This window comes from Chiloscyllium plagiosum, chromosome 2 (genome assembly GCF_004010195.1).
Source record: "Chiloscyllium plagiosum isolate BGI_BamShark_2017 chromosome 2, ASM401019v2, whole genome shotgun sequence".
Taxonomy (NCBI): domain Eukaryota; kingdom Metazoa; phylum Chordata; class Chondrichthyes; order Orectolobiformes; family Hemiscylliidae; genus Chiloscyllium; species Chiloscyllium plagiosum.
The window spans coordinates 89,706,832-89,728,723 of NC_057711.1; positions in this window are offsets into that span (position 1 = coordinate 89,706,832).

Here is a 21,892-nt window from a genome sequence, read left to right on the forward strand (position 1 = left end):
ATTGGAGAGAATTCTTAGGGATAGGATCTACAGGTTGTTCTGCTATAACGTGCATTTCGTTAATGCAAATTCACTGAAATGTGGTTGAAAAAGCATGATCTTTTAAAACGTGTGCTGGCTGTAATGCGATTACATCGCCAACACTTTCAGCACTGTTTTTAAAGTGCAATTTTTCTGTAATGCAGGGCTGCACAAGAACGCACCCATTGTGTTGTAGAAGTAGTATGTGAATTTGGAAAAGCATAGAGTGATGTTACCCTTTCCTGAGTTAACCTCTTGTTTTTAATAAATGTATAGAATGCCTTGAGATTCTCTCTAACCTTACTTGCTAAGTTCATTTCATGGCCCCTCCTTGCTCTCCTAATTCCTTGCTTGAGTACTTTCCTGCTTTCTTTATATTCCTCACAGGCCTTGTCCAATTTTAGTTTCCTAAATTTTATGTATGCGTCTTTTTTCCTTCTGACTAAATTCACAATTTCTCATTATCCAAAGATGCCGTCTTTGTCCTTCCTCCTGAATGGAACATGTCGGCCCTGAACATCATCAGCAGGTCTTTAAACAATTCCCACACATCAAATGTGGAGTTGCCTGATAACAACTTCTCTCAATTAACACTCCCTAGTTCCTGCCTAATACTAATGTAATTTGCCCTCCCCCAATTTCGTACCTTGCCGCAAGATCCAGACTTATCATAGCCATCTTAAAACTTAAGGAGCTGTGATTGTTGTTTCCAAAATGCTATCACACTGAAAGATCAATCACCTGGCCAGGCTCAATAGCCAATGAACGGTCCAACATGGCCCCTCCTCCAGTTGGACAATCCACGTACTGTTTCAAGAAATCCTCTTTGATGCACTTAACAAATTCTGTTCTGTCTAAGCCTCCTGCTCTAAGGGAATCCCAGTCCATATTGGGGAAGTTAAAGTCACTCACTGTGACAACTCTTTTTATTGCGTCTTTCCATAATTGGCCTACATACTTGTTCCTCAATGTCTTGGTTGCTGTTAGGGGGGGCCTGGAGTATAATCCTATCAGAGTGATTGAACCCATCTTATTTTTGAGCTCTACTGATATTGCCTCAGTGGATGGGCCCTCTAAGATGTCCTGTCTGAGTGCAGATGTAATATTCTCCCTGATTAGTAGTGCAACTCCTCCAACCCTTTTACCTTTCTCTCTATTTCATCTAAAACAAAGAAACCTTGGAACAGTGAGTGGCCAGTCCTGTCTCTCTCTCTCAACCAGATCTCTGGAATGGCCAAACATCATAGTGTAATGTATTGATCCAGGTTTTAAGCTCATCTCCCTTACCTATAATACGCTTGTGTCGAAATAAACATACTTCAGCCCATCATTGTGTTCATTTACCTGTCTCTGCCTGTCCTTTATTTCTGATTTACTGGTCCTAATATCTATATCACCCTGAATCTACTTGCTAACCTGCTGCTCTCGTTCCCAGTCCTCTACCAGTCTAGTTATCACTCAGACCCCTATAAGATTCTGCCCATGGATTTTATACGTATCGAACATAAGAAATATGTTTGTAATAGAGCATATTAAATTACCTTTGATGAGATGTACAGGTGTTCATCTCATTATATTTAATGTTGTTTACAAAGCCACAGCAAGAAATTATGATCAGATAGTAACGGATTTTGAAAAGCATAGAGTTGAAATGATGAGAAGAATCTGAAGGAAAGTGAGTTGGAAGCCATATTTAAAACAAAATAGATAAATACATGTAGCTAAGACAGGAAAAGCAGATAAGGGAAGTAGTACATTCTACTTCCAAAAATGGAGAAACACAGCAAGACCTAAATCATTGTGGTTTCTTAAGGATGTTAGTTAAAATATAAGCAGAAGTTAGAGATATTAGTCTCGAAAGTATGATATCTTTAACAGGAAATAAATGATTCTGTTCACCGAGCTGGGAATTTGTGTTGCAGATGTTTCGTCCCCTGTCTAGGTGACATCCTCAGTGTTTGGGAGCCTCCTGTGAAGCGCTTCTGTGATGTTTCCTCCGGCATTTATAGTGGTTTGTCTCTGCCGCTTCCGGTTGTCAGTTCCAGCTGTCCGTTGCAGTGGCCGGTATATTGGGTCCAGATCGATGTGCTTATTGATTGAATCTGTGGGTGAGTGCCATGCCTCTAGGAATTCCCTGGCTGTTCTCAGTTTGGCTTGTCCTATAATAGTAGTGACTTCAGATCCAATCAATAAGCACATCGATCTGGACCCAATATACCGGCCACTGCAACGGACAGCTGGAACTGACAACCGGAAGCGGCAGAGACAAACCACTATAAATGCCGGAGGAAACATCACAGAAGCACTTCACAGGAGGCTCCCAAGCACTGAGGATGTCACCTAGACAGGGGACGAAACGTCTGCAACACAAATTCCCAGCTCGGCGAACAGAACCACAACAATGAGCACCCAAGCTACAAATCTTCTTCCAAACTAGGAAATAAATGAATTCTTGCAAAATTAGACTGCTCAGACATTCAAAGATGGGAGTGCAATTTTTAAGGAAGTTTGCAAGACCTTTAACTTCCCAAAATCTGTATGTATAATAAGAGTACCTTTGGTAAACATTTTATGGTTTGATTTCATTCATGGCTAGAGTTTTTAATGAAGACAAGTGTTTGAGAAATGTCATTGCTGATCTCCATCAATGTATCCAGTCCATAATGCTGCCTTTATATTGGTATTACTGGTTTTAGGCACAAAATATAGCATATTGAGTCAGTATTCACCCAGGAGAAGGATATGGATAATAGTGGAATTAGTGTGGAGCATGCTAATATGCTAGGGCATTTTGAGATCCAGAAAGAAGTGGCGGTGGGTCTCTTTAAGAGCATTAAAGTGGACAAGTCCCCAAAGCTTGATGGTACCTACCCCTGGTTATTGAGAAAGGCAAGAGAGAAGATTGCTGAGGCCTTGACCAAGATCTTTGTATCCTCAGTAACCACTGAAGAGGTCTTGTAGGACTGGCGAGTAGCTATTGTTGTTCCTCTGTTCAAGAAGGGAAATAGGAATAATCCAGGAAATTATAGACAGATGAGTCTCACATCAGTATATGAGAAGCTATTGGAGAGAATTCTTAGGGATTGGATTTATGCACATTTGATAAGCATGGCCTAATTAGGGACAGTCAGCATGTCTTTGTGCAGGGCAGACCATGTCTTACTAACTTGACTGAATTTTTCAAGGATGTGACGAAGGTGATCGATGTCAGTAGAGCAGTGGATGTTGTTTACATTGATTTTAAAAAGGCTTTTGACAAGGTCTCTCATGGTAGGCTCATCCAGAAGATTAAGATGCATGGGATCCACAGTGACCCAGCTGCAGGGATTCAAATTGGTTTGCCCATAGAAGGCAGAGGGTAGTGGTGGAGCTGGAGATCCATGACTAGTGGTGATTTGCACGAATCCATACTGGGACCTTTGCTGTTTGTGATATATATAAATGACTTGGGTAAAAATGTAGATGAGTGAGTTAGTAAGTTTACAGACAATACAAAGATTGGTGGCATTGTATAGAAGGTTGTCAAAGGATACAGCAGGATATAGGTCAGTTGCAGATATGGCCAGAGAAATGGCAGATGGATCTTAATTTGGGTAAGTGTGAAGTGCTGAACTTCGGGAGATCAAATGTTGTGGAAAAGTGTACAGTTAATGGCAGAACCCTGAACAGCATTGATGTACAATTGGATCATAGGACTTAAGTGCATATCTGCCTGAAAATTGCCATGCAAGTAGATAAGTTGGTCAAGAAGACCTATGGCAATCCTGCCTTTGTAGGTCGGGGAATTGAGTACAAGAGTCAGTATATCATTGTTACCTCGGCACGGTGGCACAGTGGTTAGCACTGCTGCCTCACAGCGCCAGAGACCCGGGTTCAGTTCCCGACTCAGGCGACTGACTGTGTGGAGTTTGCACATTCTCCCCGTGTCTGCGTGGGTTTCCTCCGGGTGCTCTGGTTTCCTCCCACAGTCCAAAGATGTGCACGTCAAGTGAATTGGCCATGCTAAATTGCCCGTAGTGTTAGGTAAAGGGGTAAATGTATGGGTGGGTTGCGCTTCGGCTGGTCGGTGTGGACTTGTTGGGCCAAAGGGCCTGTTTCCACACTGTAAGTAATCTAATCTAATCTAATCTAAATAAGACTTTGGTTAGGCCACACTTAAAGTATTGCATTCAATTCTGGTTGCCACATTACAGGAAAGACATGGAGGCTTTGGATAGAGTGCAGAAGATGTTTAATGGATACTGCCTAGATTAGAGAGTATGAGCTGTAAGGAGAGGTTCAAAAAAACTTGAGTTGTTATCTCTGAAGCAGTGGAGGCTGAGGGGAGATTTGATAGAAGATATAATGAGGTGCTATAATAGGGTTGATGGTCAGAATCTTTCTCCCAGAATAGAAATGTTTATTACTAGGGGGCATGCACTTAAGGTGAGAAGGGGGAATTTCAAAGGAGATGTAAGGGGCAATATGTTTGGGCAGAGAGAGGTTGGAGTGTGGTGCACTCTGCAAGGGGTAGTAGTGGAGGAAGATATGTTTGAGGCATTCAAGGGATTTTTAGATAAGCACATGAACATTCAAGGAATGGAGGGACATGGTCCCATTTTCTCCATATATCCTTTGATCCCTCCCATTAGTCCGAAGAGTCTTATCAACATCTTTCTTGAAAGTCTTCAATGTTTTAGCCTAAATAGTTTCCAGTGGCAGAGAATTCCACAGGCTGCTCGTTCTCTGAGTGAAGACATTAAAGTTGTAGAATTATACAGGAGGATGCACTTTTAATCCAGAGACCAAGGCAATAATCTGGGGACCTGGGTTCAAATCTGAGAAATTCCAGAAGAGAACTCCAGAAGGCTCAAATCTCTACGGCAGTGGTGGAATTTGAAATCAATTTAAAAATCTGAAACTAAGAGTCTAATAATGATCATGAAACTGTTTCAATTGTTGGAGAAACCCATCTGGTTCATTAAATTCCTTTAGGGAAGGAAAACTGTTGTCCTTACCATGTCAGGCCTATGTGGGATTCCAGTCCCACTGCAATGTGGTTGACTCTTAGGGTTGGGCAAAAATTATGGCCATATCCTGTGAATGAATAAAACAAAATACAGCATAGAAACAGGCCCTTCAACCTACCATATCAGTGCTGACCAACAAACTACACAACTACACTAAATTACACTAATCCCATTTACCTGCAGTTAGTTCAGCATACTATGTCCTGGCATTTTAAGTAGTAATTCAGATGCTTCTTAACTGTTGTGAGAATACCTGCCTCCACTACTCTCTCAGGCAATGTGTTCCATATTTCCAGCCATCCTCTGGGGGAAAAGTGTTTCCTTAGATCTCCTCTTTGCCTCTTGTCTTAGACACATCTGCTATGAGGAAAAAATTCTCATGATCTACTCTGTCTGTTCATCTCAGAATTTTGTATACCTCAATGAGATTCCCCCCTCTCAGCCTCCTGTGCTTCATGGAAAACAAACCCAGCTTATTCAGTCTCTCCTCGTAACTGAAACTTTTCATCCCAGGCAACATCCTGCTGAATCTCCTTTGCAGCCTCTCACGTGCAATCATGTCCTTCTGGTAGCCTGGCAATCAGAATTGCACTTGGTATTCCATCTGTGGCTTAACCAATGTTTAATGAAGTTGCAACAAGAATTTCTTTCTTCTTATAGTCTATGTCCCGGCTAATGAAGGCAAGCATCCTGTGTGTTTTAGTGCTGACAGCTTCAGGGATCCATGTTCTTGTACACCAAGGTCTCTTTGTTCTTCAGTACTCTCTAGGAACCTACCATTCATTGTGTATCATTCCATTATTAGATCTACCAAAATCCAACAACTCACACTTATCAGGATTAAGTTCCATCTGCCATTGCTCTGCCCAATCTACCTTCTAATCAATATCAAACTGTACTCTGAGATCATCCTCCTCATTATCAACACCACTAATTTTTGTGTCATCTTCAAGCTAACTAATTTTACCTTCTACATTCAGATCCAAATCATTCCTGCAAATCCTGCTTATCTCTGTCTAAAAGACCTCCTCTTTATCATTAGAATGTGATCCCTGCTTCTGGACTCCCGAATCATTGAGAACATCCTTTCTGAATCTACCCACTCGAGTTCTGTTAGAATGTGAAGACTATACCTGGAGTATTGCATACGATTTTGCTTTACTCCAGATGTGGTCTCAACATTGCCCTCTACAGTGCAGTAGACATCCCAGCTCCTGCACTCGAATCCTATCACTTTGAAGGCCAACATATCATTTGCCATATTCACCCCCTGCTGCATTTGCACACTTACTTTCAGTAACTGGTGTATGAGGATACTTAGATCTTGTTGTACATCCTCCTTTCTCAATTTATCCCCATTCAGATAATAATCTTCCTCTCTGTTTTTGCTGCTAAAAGTGGATAATCTCTCATTTATACATGATGTAAATGCATCTGGTATGTATTTGCGTATCTACTAGTCCTAATCACATTGAAGCTTCTCTGCATACTCCTCACAACAAATCCTCCCATCCAGTTTTTCTGTCATTTGCAAATTTGGAGATATAGTTTCCTCATTTAAATCATTCATATATATTGTGAATAACTGGGGGTATCCCACTAGTCACTGCCTGCATCTCAGACAAAGACTCAAGTGTCTCCCCTACATGCCAAGCAGTTCTCAATCCATTTCAGTACACAACCTCCAAACCCATGCATTTATTAGATTAGATTAGATTAGATTACTTACAGTGTGGAAACAGGCCCTTCGGCCCAACAAGTCCACACCGACCCGCCGAAGTGCAACCCACCCATTCCCCTACATTTACCCCTTTACCTAACACTACAGGCAATTTAGCATGACCAATTCACCTAACCCACACATCTTTGGACTATGGGAGGAAACTGGAGCACCCGGAGGAAACCCACGCAGACACGGGGAGAATGTGCAAACTCCACACAGTCAGTTGCCTGAGTCGGGAATTGAACCCGGGTCTCTGGCGCTGTGAGGCAGCGGTGCTAACCACTGCATGTTAAACTCTTATGTGAAACCTAACTAAAAACTTTCTGAGAATCCAAGTAAACCAGATCCACTGATTCCACCTAATCTACTCTACTAGTTACACCGTTAAAAATATTTTGCCTTTGGTGTTTCATCTTGCAACTTTGAGAAATACTGATCAAGTACACATGACTCAGGCAGGTTCAAGTAGTTTGCATGAATTACAATTTGTGATTAACCAATCTGTTCAGCAACTCAAAACAAAAGGTATGGATTTTTCATATAACAACAATTTAATGTTTCATGGCTTTCTTCAATTTGAATAATAACATTCAAACTTGCTAGTATGAATGATCCATGAAAAATTACCATTATCCAGCCATTTAGAAATACAGGCACACTATAATAAATCAACTGTCCTAACTTCCAAAGCATTTCAAATAACTAGAGAAAATTACTTACAGATTTACAGATTATATACAGCGTGGAAACAGGCCCTTCAGCCCAACAAGTCCACACCGACCCGCCGAAGCGCAAACCACCCATTACCCTACATTTACCCCTTTACCTAACACTACGGGCAATTTAGCATGGCCAGTTCACCTGACCTGCACATCTTTGGACTGTGGGAGGAAACCGGAGCACCCGGAGGAAACCCACGCAGACACGGGGAGAATGTGCAAACTCCACACAGTCAATCGCCTGAGTCGGGAATTGAACGCGGGTCTCTAGCGCTGTGAGGCAGCAGTGCTAACCACTGTGCCACCGTGCCGCCCAAAAATGATTGCATATTATTGCAAAAAATAATTTTCATTTTTACAGCAAAAAAAGACTGGTTCCTACAGAAAAAAGTAGAAAACAGAATTCTTGAGACCTGCTCAAAATACATTCACATACTGAATCAGAAAATTTTCTTGTACGCATTTAACAAATTCCTCTCCATCTAAACCCTTAACGCTATGGCAGTCCCAGTTTTGTTTGGAAAGTTAGAATCCCCTACCATAACCAAACTATTATTCTTACAGATAACTGAAATCTCCTTACAAATTTGTTTTTCAATTTCCTGCTGACTATTCAGGGGTCTATAATACAATCCAAATAAGGTGAGGATCCCTTTCTTATTTCTCATGTTCCACCTAAGTAACCTCCTTGGATGTATTCCCTGGGAATGTCCTCCCTAAGTACAGCCGTAATGCCATCCCTTATCCAAAATGCCACTCACCCTCCTCTCTTGCCCCCTCCCCCCCCTCCCCTTTCTATCCTTCCTGTAGCATTTGTATCCTGGAACATTAAGCTACCAGTCCTGTCCATCCCTGAGCCACATCTCTGTAATTGCTATGATATCCCAGTCCCATGTTGCTAACCGTGGCCTGAGTTCACCTGTCTTCCCTGTTAGGCCCCTTGCATTGAAATAAATGCAGTTTAATTTATCAATGCTATCTTGTTCTCTGCTTTGTTCCTGCCTGCCCTGACTACTTGACTTGCCTCTTTTCTCAACTGTACCAGTTTCAGATTGATCACTTTCCTCACTATCTCCCTGGGTTCCACCCCTCCACCTTACTAGTTTAAATCCTCCTGAGCAGCTCTCGCAAATTTCCCTGCCAGTATATTAATCCGCTTCCAATTCAGGTGCAAACTGTACTTCTTATACAGGTCACTTCTACACCAGAAGAGATTCAAATGATCTCAAAATGTGAACCCTTCTCCCCTGCACCAGCTCCTCAGCCACGTACTCATCTGCTCTATCCTCCCATTGCTACCCTCACCAGCTTGTAGAACCAGGAGTAATCCAGATATTACTACCCTTGAGGATCTTTTTAAATTCCTTCCTAACTTCCTGTGTTCTCTCTTCAAAATCTCAGCCTTTACCCTTCCTATGTCATCAGTTCCAATGTGTACAATGATCTCTTGCTGGTCCCTCTCCCCTTGGAGAATATTCTCCACTCTCTCCAAGATATCCTTGATCTTAGCATCAGGGAGGCAACACACCATTCTGATTTCTCACTGTCAGACACAGAAATGTTTGTCTGTGCCTCTGACTAGACAGTCCCCTATCACAATCAACCTCTTGGAATCTGACGTACCCCTCGTTACATTAAAGCCTGTCTTGGTACCAGAAACTTGACTGTTCTTGTTACATTCCTCTGAGAGTTCATCACCTCCTACTTTTCCAAAACAACATATTTGTTTGAAATGGGGATAGCCACAGAAGAGTCCTGCACTACCTGCATACACCTTCTACTTTTCCTGGAGGTAACCCATTTACCTGACTGTATCTGCGGTTTTTCTCCCTTCCTATAACTGCGATCCATCACAACCCCTAGCTCCTGTAAATTCCTCACTGGCTCTAACTGCCGCTCCAACTGATGCATGCTACCTGACAGAGTTCATAACCAAACACATTTTGGAAAGGCAAATCAGGGCAGGACTTATGCACTTAATGGTAAGGTCCTAGGAAGTATTGCTGAATAAAGAGACCTTGGAGTGCAGGTTCATAGTTCCTTGAAAGTGGAGTCATAGGTAGATAGGATAGTGAAGGAGATATTTGGTATGTTGCCTTTTTTGGTCAGAGCATTGAGTATAAGAGTTGGGAGGAAGGTCTTATGCCCGAAACATCAATTCTCCTGCTCCTCGGATCTGCCTAACCTGCTATGCTATTCCAGTGCCACACTTTTGGACTCTGATCTCCAGCATCTGCATTCCTCATTTTCTCGTGTAATGTTGTGGCTGTACAGGACATTGGTTAGGCCACTTTTGAAAAATTGTGTGCAACTTTGGTCTCTTTCCTATTGGAAGGTTGTTGTGAAACTTGTGAGGGTTCAGAAAAGCTTTACAAGGATGTTGTCAGGGTTGGAGGGTTTGAGCTATAGGAAGAGACTGAATAGGCTGGGGTTGTTTTCCCTGGAGCATCAGAAGCTGAAGGGTGACCTTATAGAGATTTATAAACTCATGAGGGGCATGGACAAGGCAAATAGACAAGGTCTTTTCCCTGGGGTGGGGTAATCCAGAACGAGAGGGCATAGGTTTAAAGGTGAGAGGGGAAAGATTTAAAAGGGAACTAAGGGGCAACATTTTCACGTCGAGGGTGCTACGTGTATGGAATGAGCCATCAGAGGAGGTGCTGGAAGCTGGGACAATTACATCTTTTAAAAAGCATCTGTATGGGTATATGAATAGGAAGGGTTTAGAGGGATATGGGCCAAGTGCTGGCAAGTGGGACTAGGTTGGGTTAGAATATCTAGTCGGCATGGATGAGTTGAACCAAAGGTATATTTCTGTGCTGTAAATACATCTCTATGAGTCTAACATAGCTGTTAGTCCATAGAAAAGACCTTTGTCATTTGTAACTGGTTACTAGTCCAGATACTAAGCTGCTACTTGTTGCCAATCAAAACTCTATTTGTACATAAAACTTTCCAGTTTATCTGCATCACCGCTGTAACCTAAAGTTGAGCAAACAATGTTCACAATCAATCACATTGCTGATTTAAAATCATGCAGCAATCCTTGTAATCTCTGGTTTTAAAAGATATTTTTCACTTCAGTCCACAATTGAAAAAGAAATAAAAATAAGATGATTATAGTATTTACACAAGCAGTTGGCCAAATCAGTTATTTGACCTCCCTATAGAACCAGCCATGTGTTGCACAGTTTGTTTATAAAGTTGAGGTTGCAAATTTCTTTTTCCGTGTAATATCATAGTATTCACTGCTGTTCCTGCTTTCTCTTGCATCTATTAACGTGTGCTGCCATCTGCTGGCTTCCTTGCTGAAGTTGTTTCCTCTCATGTCATAGCTCAAAAGATCCAGTCAAATACAATACTCCCACTTTCCTACAATGTCAAGAATGCAACTACTAAACAGAGTGCAGTATCTTTCAAAAACTACTCTCTGAATTCAGTTCAATAAACTGTAAAACAGGCTACTGTAACTTAACAAGTCTAAGCAAAAAATTACCTTAATGGAAATTCTGACAAAGACTCTGGATTTAAAATGTTAGCTTTGTTTTTCTCTCCACAGATACTGCCAGACATGCTGAGTTGCTCCAGTGCTTTCTGTTTTTGTTCTCGTCTTAATGGAAATGGGTATCCTTTTAAATAGAGCTTCTGCAGCATACTTGCCATCTGTTAGGACAATTACTTCCTTCATTTAAGATCCAGCAAGTTCAAGGGAACAAATACCTCAGCTTTGTCAACTCAACTAAAGTCATTCTCCTGACAGCAGGACTTTTGATGGGATCCCTATTAAACCTCATAGAATCTGATGAGAGAGAAAACATATACATCAATAGCTTTTTCCCATACTGTAACTGTTAAATGATTCTATGAAATGTATGAAATAGTAACTTTCAACTTCTTTTCCAAACATTTTGCCTGACCTTTCAAATATTTTCTATTTTTGCTGTGTGAAAGGAGAATGTATTAGCTCAGAGATAAGTTTGAAAACATGCACCAACAAATTCAAGAAGAGCTTCTTCCCAGTTGTTCTCAGACTTTTGAATGCACCTCTCATATATTAGAGTTGATCTTTCTCTGCACTTTCTCTGTAACTGCAACACTATATTCATGAACCACAATAAGTTTCAGGGGACTTAAATCAACATCATGTACCATTTATTTTATATTATTTATTCTTCTGCAGGGCTAATGAACAAGAACAAAATTTTAAAATAGATACAGAAGGTAGTGTTCTATAATTCAGACCTAATGAATATGAGAAGAATATTCAGCCCATTAAGATTGTTCTTGCAAACTGACCATGTACAATTTCTGCTTAAATAGGATTCTCTAAAACCATTTAATAAGTTGAATGTTAAATTTTTGGTGTTCTAAACTTTACAAATATCTGATTCATTCCAGTTAATAAAATGATAAACAAGGAAAGAACTTGCATTCATTTAATACATTTTATAAACTGCACAGATTCAAATATTTCTGTGGAGTCAGAAGAAAATGGTAGAGAGGACCTGATTCCAGGATTTCCCCTCTGTCCCTGACCAATTTTTGGTGTAACAAGGCCACACCCTTTATTTCTAACTTGGCTGACTCAATTATGGGGCTGGGCTTGACTCGGCTTTTGTGGAATCAGAACAGCTTCTCCAGGGCCCCTCGTTCATTGTCCATCAAAGAAGACCATAGGCTGGATGACAGAACATTCTGGAAGATAACATTAAATGGTTTTATGCGCATTCCCCCATACTAACCTATGCCCCGCAACCCAGTGATCCCTCATTTCTTCCATTCTAATTCATAGCATTTCTACACCCATGTACCCACTATGTACAGAACCAATGAACCTATCGTAATAATGTTGTTTAAATAAGCTTAAAATAGAGCCAGTTATACATTTATTGTTAAAAATATAGTCTTAATACAAACCTATAAAAGCATCAATCAACCAAGCCTTTGAAGAATCAATAGCAGAAACTATAAGCACTTGCTATCTCTTCATCTTGTTAAATAAGCATTGAATGGGAAGATCCAAGCTGGGGCGGTGTGATAAGTCAGCTGTGCTGGGCTCTGTGCCATACTCTGGGCAAGGTGGATCACTACCCTCGCCACCCCTAAGAAAAATTGGGAGCACAAAGCAGGCAAAGTACCTAGAACCTCTTAAATTTTGATTTGGAACCTCTGCAATTGATATGAAGACAAACATAGGAAAGGGAGCAAAAGGATCATGGCAGGCAAGGCATTCCCCTCTGTCGGGTGCAGTCCCAGCTGCTGCTTCGACTCCTACAGTGGCACTTTTGAACCCGGCTGAGCAGCAGCATTTACTCTAGGAGTTTACAAAACTCTGAGAAAACATTGAAACAGCGCTGGAGCCGATCTCAGCCACGCTGAAAAAGCATGAGCATGAGATTCAGATGTTGGATCGATGCATAGAAGCAGTTGAGTAAAGGACCGCAGCCTCGGAGACCTCGACGGAGAATACAGAGGGGCGTATCTGAACTCTGGAATGCCAAGTTCGGGCCCTATTGGAACAGGTTGATGACCTCAAGAACCGAGGTCGGAGGAAAAATGTATGGGTCATTGGTCTTTCGGAGAGTGAGGAGACCATAAGACTATAAGACATAGGAGTAGAAGTACAGTCATTCTGCCCATTGAGTCCACTCTGTAATTTAATCATGGCTGATGGGCATTTCAACTTCACTTAGCCCTTAATTCCTTGCAAAATCAAGAATTTATCAATCTCTGCCTTGAAGACATTTAACCTCCCAGCCTCCACTGCGCTCCATGGTAATGAATTCCACAGGCCCACCACTCTCTGGCTGAAGAAATGTCTCCTCATTTCTGGTCCAAATTGACCCCCTCTAATTCAAAGGCTGTGCCCACAGGTCCTGGTCTCCCCACCTACAGAAACAAATTCCCAGCGTCCATCCTTTCTAAGCCATGCATTTTCTTGAAAGTTTCTGTTAGATCTTCCCTCAACCTTCTAAACTCTAATGAATACAATCCCAGGCCTACCATTCCAGGGATCATACATGTGAATCTCCACTGGACACACTCCCGTGCCAGTATTTCCTTCCTGAGGTGTGGGGCCCAAACTTGCACACAGTATTCTAAATGGGACCTAACTAGAACTTTATAAAATCTTAGAAGCGCATCGCTTTTATATTCCAACCCTCTTGAGATAAATGACAACATTACATTTGCTTTCTTAACCACGCACTCAACCTGGAAGTCAACCTTTAGAGAATCCTGGACTAGCACTTGCTGATCCCTTTGTACTTTGGCTTGATGAATTTTCTCACTGTTTAGAAAATACAGAGGAACCTCGATTATCCGAATATCAATTATCCGAATCTTGGATTATCCGAATATCAGATTATCCGAAGGTGATCTCAAGGTCCCGATAGAAACATTACATCAAAGACATGTTTCCAACACTGATCGCGTCTTTTGTTTACGGTGATTAAAAGTGAACTTGGCTTACTGCAATGCTGCTGAGAACTTTCCTGGACTGATAGGAGCCCAGGCGCTGTCTCCAAATAACTGACCTCCTGCCCTCTCTTTCTCCCCACACTTTCCTTGGAGTATGACACAGACGTGTACCCTAAACCCCCCTTCCCCAAATAATCTCTCTAATATTGTCCTGTGCAGGGCAAAGGTGGAACCTGTCAAAAAGGTGCAGTAAAAATTTGTGTGTGCGCGCACGCGTGTTATTTGGAGACTCACCCTCCAAAAGGCAGCGGCAGCAGCAGCCAATGTGTTGTTGGTGTCCAGTCCGGCTGGCCGGAGAGGGGGCAGGATTGATGGGTGGGGGTGAAGGGGGGTGGATAAAAGCAAATTACTGCGGATGCTGGAATCTGAAACCAAAAGAGAAAATGCTAGAAAATCTCAGCAGGTCTGGCAGCATCTGTAAGGAGAGAAAAGAGCTGACGTTTCGAGTCTGACCCTTTGTCAAAGCTGACAAAGGGTCAGTTAGACTCGAAACGTCACCTCTTTTCTCTCCTTACGGATGCTGCCAGACCTGCTGAGATTTTCCAGCATTTTCTCTTTTGGTAAAGGGGAGTGGTGTTGGATGGGGTTGGGAGGCAGGCAGGGTCAGGATTCGACAGGGTTGGGGGCGGGGTGGGAGTGGTGTGGGACGGGATTGGAGAGCAAGGGTAGACGGGGTTGAGGGGGTCAGGGGTCATGCGCAGTATGCTAATGCCTTGTCTCCTGAATGGGAAGTGGACTTAACAGAAAACTCCAAGCCCCAGAGGGGAGGCATTGAATCAATTAACCGAATAATCAATTATCTGAACGAAATAAATAGAAATGTACAGCATGGAAACAGATCCATCGGTCCAGCTCGTCCATGCTGACCAGATGTTCTAACCTAATCTCATCCCATTTGCCAGCATTTTGCCCATATCCTGCTAAACCCTTCCTGTTCATATACCTTTAAAAGATGCCTTTTAAATGCTGTAATTGGACCAGCCTCCACCACTTCCTCTGGCAGCTCATTCCATACACATACCACCCTCTGCAAGGAAAAGTTGTCCCTTAGGTTCCTTTTAAATCTTTCCCCTCTCACTCTAAACCTATGTCCTTTAGTTCTGGGCTCCCCACAAGCAGCAATCACCACCATCACCACCAGCCCCCGCCCCCACCGCCCAAACTCCCCCTAGGATTTTATAAACCTCTATAAGGTTGATATCCAGCCTTTGATGCTCTAGGGAAATCTGCCCCAGCCTTTTCAGCTTCTCCTTATAGCTCATACCTTAAACCCTGGCAACATCCTTGTAAATCTTTTCTTAACCCTTTCAAGTTTTGTCTGTTACATAATTGGACAATTGTTCCATATGAGGAGAAAGTTCAGTTCTGTGGGAAAAATATTTGTCAAAGTGTGCACAATGTTGGGAGCAGCACCAGTGGTGATAATATCTGCAAGTCAGCTGGGATTTAGTTTCTGGGCAAAGAATTGTGCAATGCACCTGTAACAACTGAAATATATGACAACACTTTGGTTGCTACTACATATTTTCTATCCATTGCTGCAGATCACTCATGAGAAATTCTTGAAGAAATATCATTATCTCCAAGATCTCATTAACCAATGTTCGTGTGCAGAGCAGTGGGATATCAACTGTAGTCTAAATACACAAAGTCAAATTTCATCAAATATTTTGAAGCATATTAGCTTCATTACTTAGGTTAAATTACCTCAGCAATTATGATTCCTTTGTTCCTCTCCAAATGCATTTACTTGAAGTTACACATGATGCGCTGGTTAGTAAAGTTAGGTCACACAGGATGCAGGGAGAGAAAGCCAACTGGATACAAATTGACTTGATGGTAAAAGACAGAGGGTGGTAGTAAAAGGTTGTTTTTTGGACTGAAGGCCTGTGACCAGCAGTATGCCTCAAGGATATGTTAGGACAATCAAAGTTTCTCTGTAGTCCGTGCCAGTATTCTTTTTTCCAAAGTGCAAGACCTCGCATTTGCTCACGTTGAATTTCAGCCGCCATTTCCTGGACCGCTCTCCTAAACTGTCTAAATCTTTCTGCAGCCTCCCCACCACCTCTGTACCACTTGCCTGTCTGCCTAACTTTGTATCATCGGTGCACTTTGCCAGAATGCCGCAGTCCCTTCACCCAGATCATTAATATATAAAGTGAACAGCTGCAGCCCCAACACTGAACACTGCGGGACACCGCTTGTCACTCGCTGCCATTCCGAAAAAGAACCTTTTATCCCAACTCTCTGCCTCCTGTCAGACAGCCAATCCTCAATCCATGCCAGTAGCTCATCTCAAACACCATGGGTCCTCACCTTACTCAGCAGCATCCCGTGAGGCACCTCATCAAAGGTCTTTTGGAGGTCTAGATAGATAACATGGGAATCTAGATAGATAAGTTCAGATAGGAAGGCGAGAGTCTGATAGGATTCTTGGAACAGTGGATTGCAAATTTTCTGGGGCTGGAAATTGAGTCGGGCCATGTGTGTGTGGAGCAGGCCTATCAGATCGTTATGTACAGGTCCAGGTCGGATCAACATCCCCGCCCGGTCCTAGCACGACTCCAGCTCTATAAAGTGAAGCAGTTAATAATGGAAACTTACAGAAGACCCGGAAGAGATCCATAGGCCCTGGTGTAAGAGGGTCAAGGAATAATGTTCTTTCAAGACTTCGCTGGGGCCATAATTAAGAAGAGGAAGTCTTTTGATGATGTTAAGAAGAAATTAAGAGATTTGAATATTCAATATTCTTTGATGTACCCGGCAGTTTTAATCATGGGGGATCTGTTTACAATTTCAACTCGGTAGAAAAAGCAAAAGAATTTTTGAATTCTCTGAAATAAAGATTTGGGCCAGGGGTGGGAATATTAAGATAATTACGGACAATGGTAGAATAATTTCTTTTCTTTCTTTGTTCTTTTCCCTTTTGTGGATTTTGGTCCTGTAGGCTTAGCATTGCTTTGGTGGAAAACTTTGCTTGTTTAATATTTCATCCGTTTGGTAATTATCTGTTATGTCATTTTTTTTCTCTGGGTGAGGGGTGATTACTTTTGTGTAAAAATGAATAGGGCTGAGGCGTGGAGGGGAAGGGGAGGGCATCCATTGTTAACGTCCATGAGTGTAAATAACATGTTTTCTTTGTCTGTGCATTGCTTGGGTCTGGGGCTTGGCTTTAGCTGGAAGGAACCAGGATGGCTGTAACGTTTGGAATGAATGCCCCCTATGGGCAGGGGGCATGGGGGGGATCTCTAGTGATTTGTGGTTTATATGTTTATTTGTTTAAGTTAAGCGTAGTGATTTTTTTTAGTTTTAATAACATTTGTTGGGATAGTTTTTAGATTCTATACAGGCTGTGTTTTTCCACTCACCACACATTGAATAAGCGGTGGGGACCACAGGCGGTCTTGGCTAGCAATCTGTTCAGATGGTGCACCTGGAAAATAAGAGGGAGCTATTCCATCATTAAAAAAAAAGGTATTCTCAAACCTTACAAAGGAAAAGCTTGACATTGCTGCTGCAGGAGACGCACTTTACTGACATTTGAATTATAGCAGGGGGTATACGATAAGATATTCTTCCCCTCCTTCAACTCTAAATGCAGAGGAGTGGCCATACTGGTACGGAGGAACCTCCCATTTCAGATAATTGATCAAATCAAGGATGAATGCGGGTGGTTCATCATTCTCAAGACTCTGATACATAGAGAAGAGTATGGTATTCTGAACGTTTATTGTCCCCCAGTGCACCCCCTCAAATTTTTAATTGAAGCACTCTCTAAATTAATGGCTCTTGAGGTGTGCCGTACAATCATAAGAGGGGACTTTAATTGTCTCATGGACCCCAAGGTACACAGGATACCAAGGGGTCTATCGGGTACACCTCTGCTATCTAGACAGCTAGTGGACTTGTGTAGGGAATGGGGCTAGTGGATGTATGGAGGTGTCTCCACCCATTTGGGAGGGCTTTTACCTTCAACTCCAACCTGCACAAGTGCAATACGAGAATTGATATGATCTTTATTCCATCGGTTTGTTTGGACTCAGTATTAGCCTGTAGGATTGGGAACATAACTATTTCAGACCATGCGGCAGTGTACTTGGAAATCAGAATTGTGGGTGGTGGAACAGATACATGTCACTGGCGCGTGGATCCATTTCTGTTGGGGGATGGCAACTTTGTGGAGTCCATTACACAAGAGTTTAGGGCCTTCTGGGACATCAATTGGGGTACCACTAGTAATCCATTGGTGTTTTGGGAGACCACCAAGCGTATTTAAAGTGTTTGATTATCTCATTCAGCAACTAGAAAGAAACAGAGAAGGGAGCAGCAGCAGATGCTTGAGGCCTGGCTGAATGCAGCCAAGTCGGCATATTAAAACAGACCATCTGTGCTTAAGTTACAGCAGGTCGCAGCTCTCTGGGTTGCTCTGGACTCACACAGGCAGTGAAGAGAGGGGTCTCCTTTGCAAAGCAAAGGTTGTTCGAATATGGGGGTAAACCTGGCTTATCTGGCTAGGAAGAAAAGTGCTCCACATTCCATTGTATCTATTAGGAAGAGAGCTGTTACCATCACCCTCTAGCTGAAAAAGATCAATGCCAGATTTCGGGAAATCTATGCAGAGTTATACTGGTTGAAGGGCTGTGAGAATGGAATCCTTTTTCGAGAACCTGGACCTCCCTGATATAAATGCAGATTAGGCCTCCCTGATGAAGGCACAAGAGGCAGGAAGGCATTTCCAAGTGGCAAAGCACCTGGCCCAGATGGGTTCCCAGGTGAGTCTTACGCAGAGTTTATAAACATTTTGGCTGAGCCACATCTGGGGATGTATAGTCACTCATACAGCCAGGACTGCCTCCCACCCTCCCATAGGGAGGCCAATTTCTCCCTCATTTTAAAGAAAGGGAAAGATTGATTGTACTTCATACAGACCTATCTCGTTGTTGAATGTAGACTTCAAAATTTTATCAAAGGTGCTGGCCCTGAGGTTGCAAAAGGTGCTGCCTGTTATTATAAAAGAAGACCAGATGGATTTTATTATGGGCCATAGCTCTTCCAATAATACCAGGAGGGTACTGAACATAGTGCAAGTTTGATTCTGGGCTTGGTAGTTTCCCTGGATGCGGAAAAGGCGTTTGATTGGGTGGAATGGTCGTGTCTCTTTGCTGTTCTAGATCATTTTGGTCTTGGGGGTGGGGGGAAGGGTGCTTCACTAGGTGGGTGGCTGTGTTATATAACGATCCCAAGGTGGCGATTATTACAAATGGTGTTAAGTCAGATAATTTTAGTATTGGGAGAGATAGCCGGCAGGGATGTCCTCTCTCGCTGAAGAGGATGAAACTTAGTTTCCCTTTCGGTGGTCACAAAAAGATTTTCTCTACCTGGGAATTTTTATTATCCCTGTCTTACATCAGCTGTATAGAGCTAACTTTGCGCAAGTGTTTGATAAGATAAAACAGGACCTGCAGTGGTGGGAGGGGCTAACAATATCATGGTTAGGCCGAATAGCCTTAATTAAAATGGATGTTCTTCCTCGGCTACTATATCCTATGAGAATGCACCTATTGTTGCTCGCCAGACAGGTGCTGTGGAGGTTTACCGGATGGCTTGGGTCCTTTATTTGGTGCTGTAGGCACCCCTTAATTAAAGTTACCAAACTGCAACTTCCACAGGGAATAGGGGGTGTGGATCTTCCAGATCTGAGGAGATGCCAAATAGGCGCCTTGTTGTCATATGTGGGTGAGTGGGTGCGTAAGGACTCAAGGTCGATATGGCTTGATATTGAGGCCTTGCAGGTGAGATGTCCACCTGTTAATTTACTGTTTATGGACAAGATGAAATCCGTGGCTGAGCATTGTGAGAGCCCAATTATTTTAAATACAGTGGAAGCATGGAGAATAATGTGGCAGGGTGAGGGCAATTTGCTTAAGACCTCACCGTTCGACCCCCTAATGAGAGCCCCAGGATTTAGGCCAGGGTCAAAGGACTCTGGCTTCAAAGCATGGGAGGGTAAGGGAGTCTCCAGTTTGGGAGACTTATTTCAGGGAGAGGTCTTGATGTGTTTTAACCAATTAAGTCAGAAATATGGGCTACCTAATAGGGTTCTCTTCCAATACTTTCAGGTGAGGGATTACGTACAGAGTAGGACCACGCTCTTGGCTCAGCCCTACAAGACGGACATAGAAGAGTGCTCCGATGTGCAGGCGCTCTCTCGGTCAGTACCCTATGCCATTTACAGAGAGGGAGTGCCTTGGAAGATATGGAGGGACAAAGTGAGGTCTGCAGATGCGGGAGATCAGAGCTGAAAATGTGTTGCTGAAAAAGCGCAACAGGTCAGGCAGCATCCAGGGAACAGGAGAATCGACATTTCGGCATAAGCCCGAAGAAGGGCTTATGCCCGAAACGTCAATTCTCCTGTTCCCTGGATGCTGCCTGACCTGCACTTTTCCAGCAACACATTTTCAGATATGGAGGGACTCCATGGGATCTGGAATCAGCAACTAGGAGAGGAAATTTCATGGGAAACATGGGAGGATATATGGGAGAATGTGAAAAAAAAATCTCTATATGCAACAAAACACAAGCTATGCAATTGAAGATCCTTCACAGGGCCCATATGGCACCAGAGAGGTTAGCAAAGTTTAAGGAAGGATCTTCTCCAGGATGTCCTAAATTTAAAATTAGTACAGGCACCCTCCCACATTGCTTCTGGTCATGTTACAAGATTCACGGATACTGGGATTCCATAGCGAATGAACTGAAGATGATCCTGGGAATTGAAGTGAAGATATACCTGGTATCCCTTCTTTTGGGACTGTGGAATCTGCCCTCTCTGGGTGAACACGGGAAGAGGTTATTTAACATTCTTACACACTGTGCAAGAAAGATCATTCCAATGAAGTGGACATCAGAAAACCCTCCAGGTCTTATGGGGTGGCGTGCAGATTCGTGATGGAGCACGTTCCCCCATGTACAATTATGGTGCACTGTAGAACAGAGCAATTTTATATACAGAACTGACTCAAAGGTAGAAGACAGAGAGTGGTAGTGGAGGAGGATTGCTTTTCAGACTGGAGGCCTGTGACCAGTGGAGTGTCACAAGGATTGGTGCTGGGTCCACTACTTTTCATGAATAATTGACTAAATAGATTCAAGGAACCAACTTTGAGCTATCAATTAAGCACTGTTTTTTTCTTTCTGAACATCTATTTCAACAAATTTTTAGGAGTCTGGGCTCTCATCAAAGCATGCATCCCACTATCAACATTGCATCCCCGAGGTGGATGGATGATCTTGTCAGTTGGAACCCTCCTGTATTTAATTCAATGTAACCCCATGAGTTATTGATCCTGAGCATGGTTTGGGAATGAAACAGGCAGAAATTTAAACATGACTGCCTCTTACATTTAATCTATTTAATAGACTGGGCACCAGGTCTACCTTTTCTGGTGCAGTTCCTAATAACTGAATACCTGGGATTGAGATAGGAAGATGATGTGGATTTGCTGTCCTCCTTTAGCTTTATTCATGCACTGGATTGGTACTTCACTGGCTGGCCAGTATTTATTACCCATCCCTAGTTGCTGTTCAGAAGGTACTGGTGGGATGCGTTCTTGAATTGATGCAGTCCATGGGCTATAGGTTGACCCACAATGCCCTTACGTAGGGAATTCCAGGACTTTTACCCTGTGACAGCGAAGCAACGGTCATATATTTCCAAGTTAGGATGGTGAGGGCTTAGAACATAGAACATAGAAGAATACAGCGCAGTACAGACCCTTCGGCCATCGATGTTGCGCCGATCCAAGCCCACCTAACCTTCACTAGCCCACTATCCTCCATATGCCTATCTAATGCCCGCTTAAATGCCCATAATGAGGGAGAGTCCACCACTGCTACTGGCAGGGCATTCCATGAACTCACGACTCGCTGAGTAAAGAACC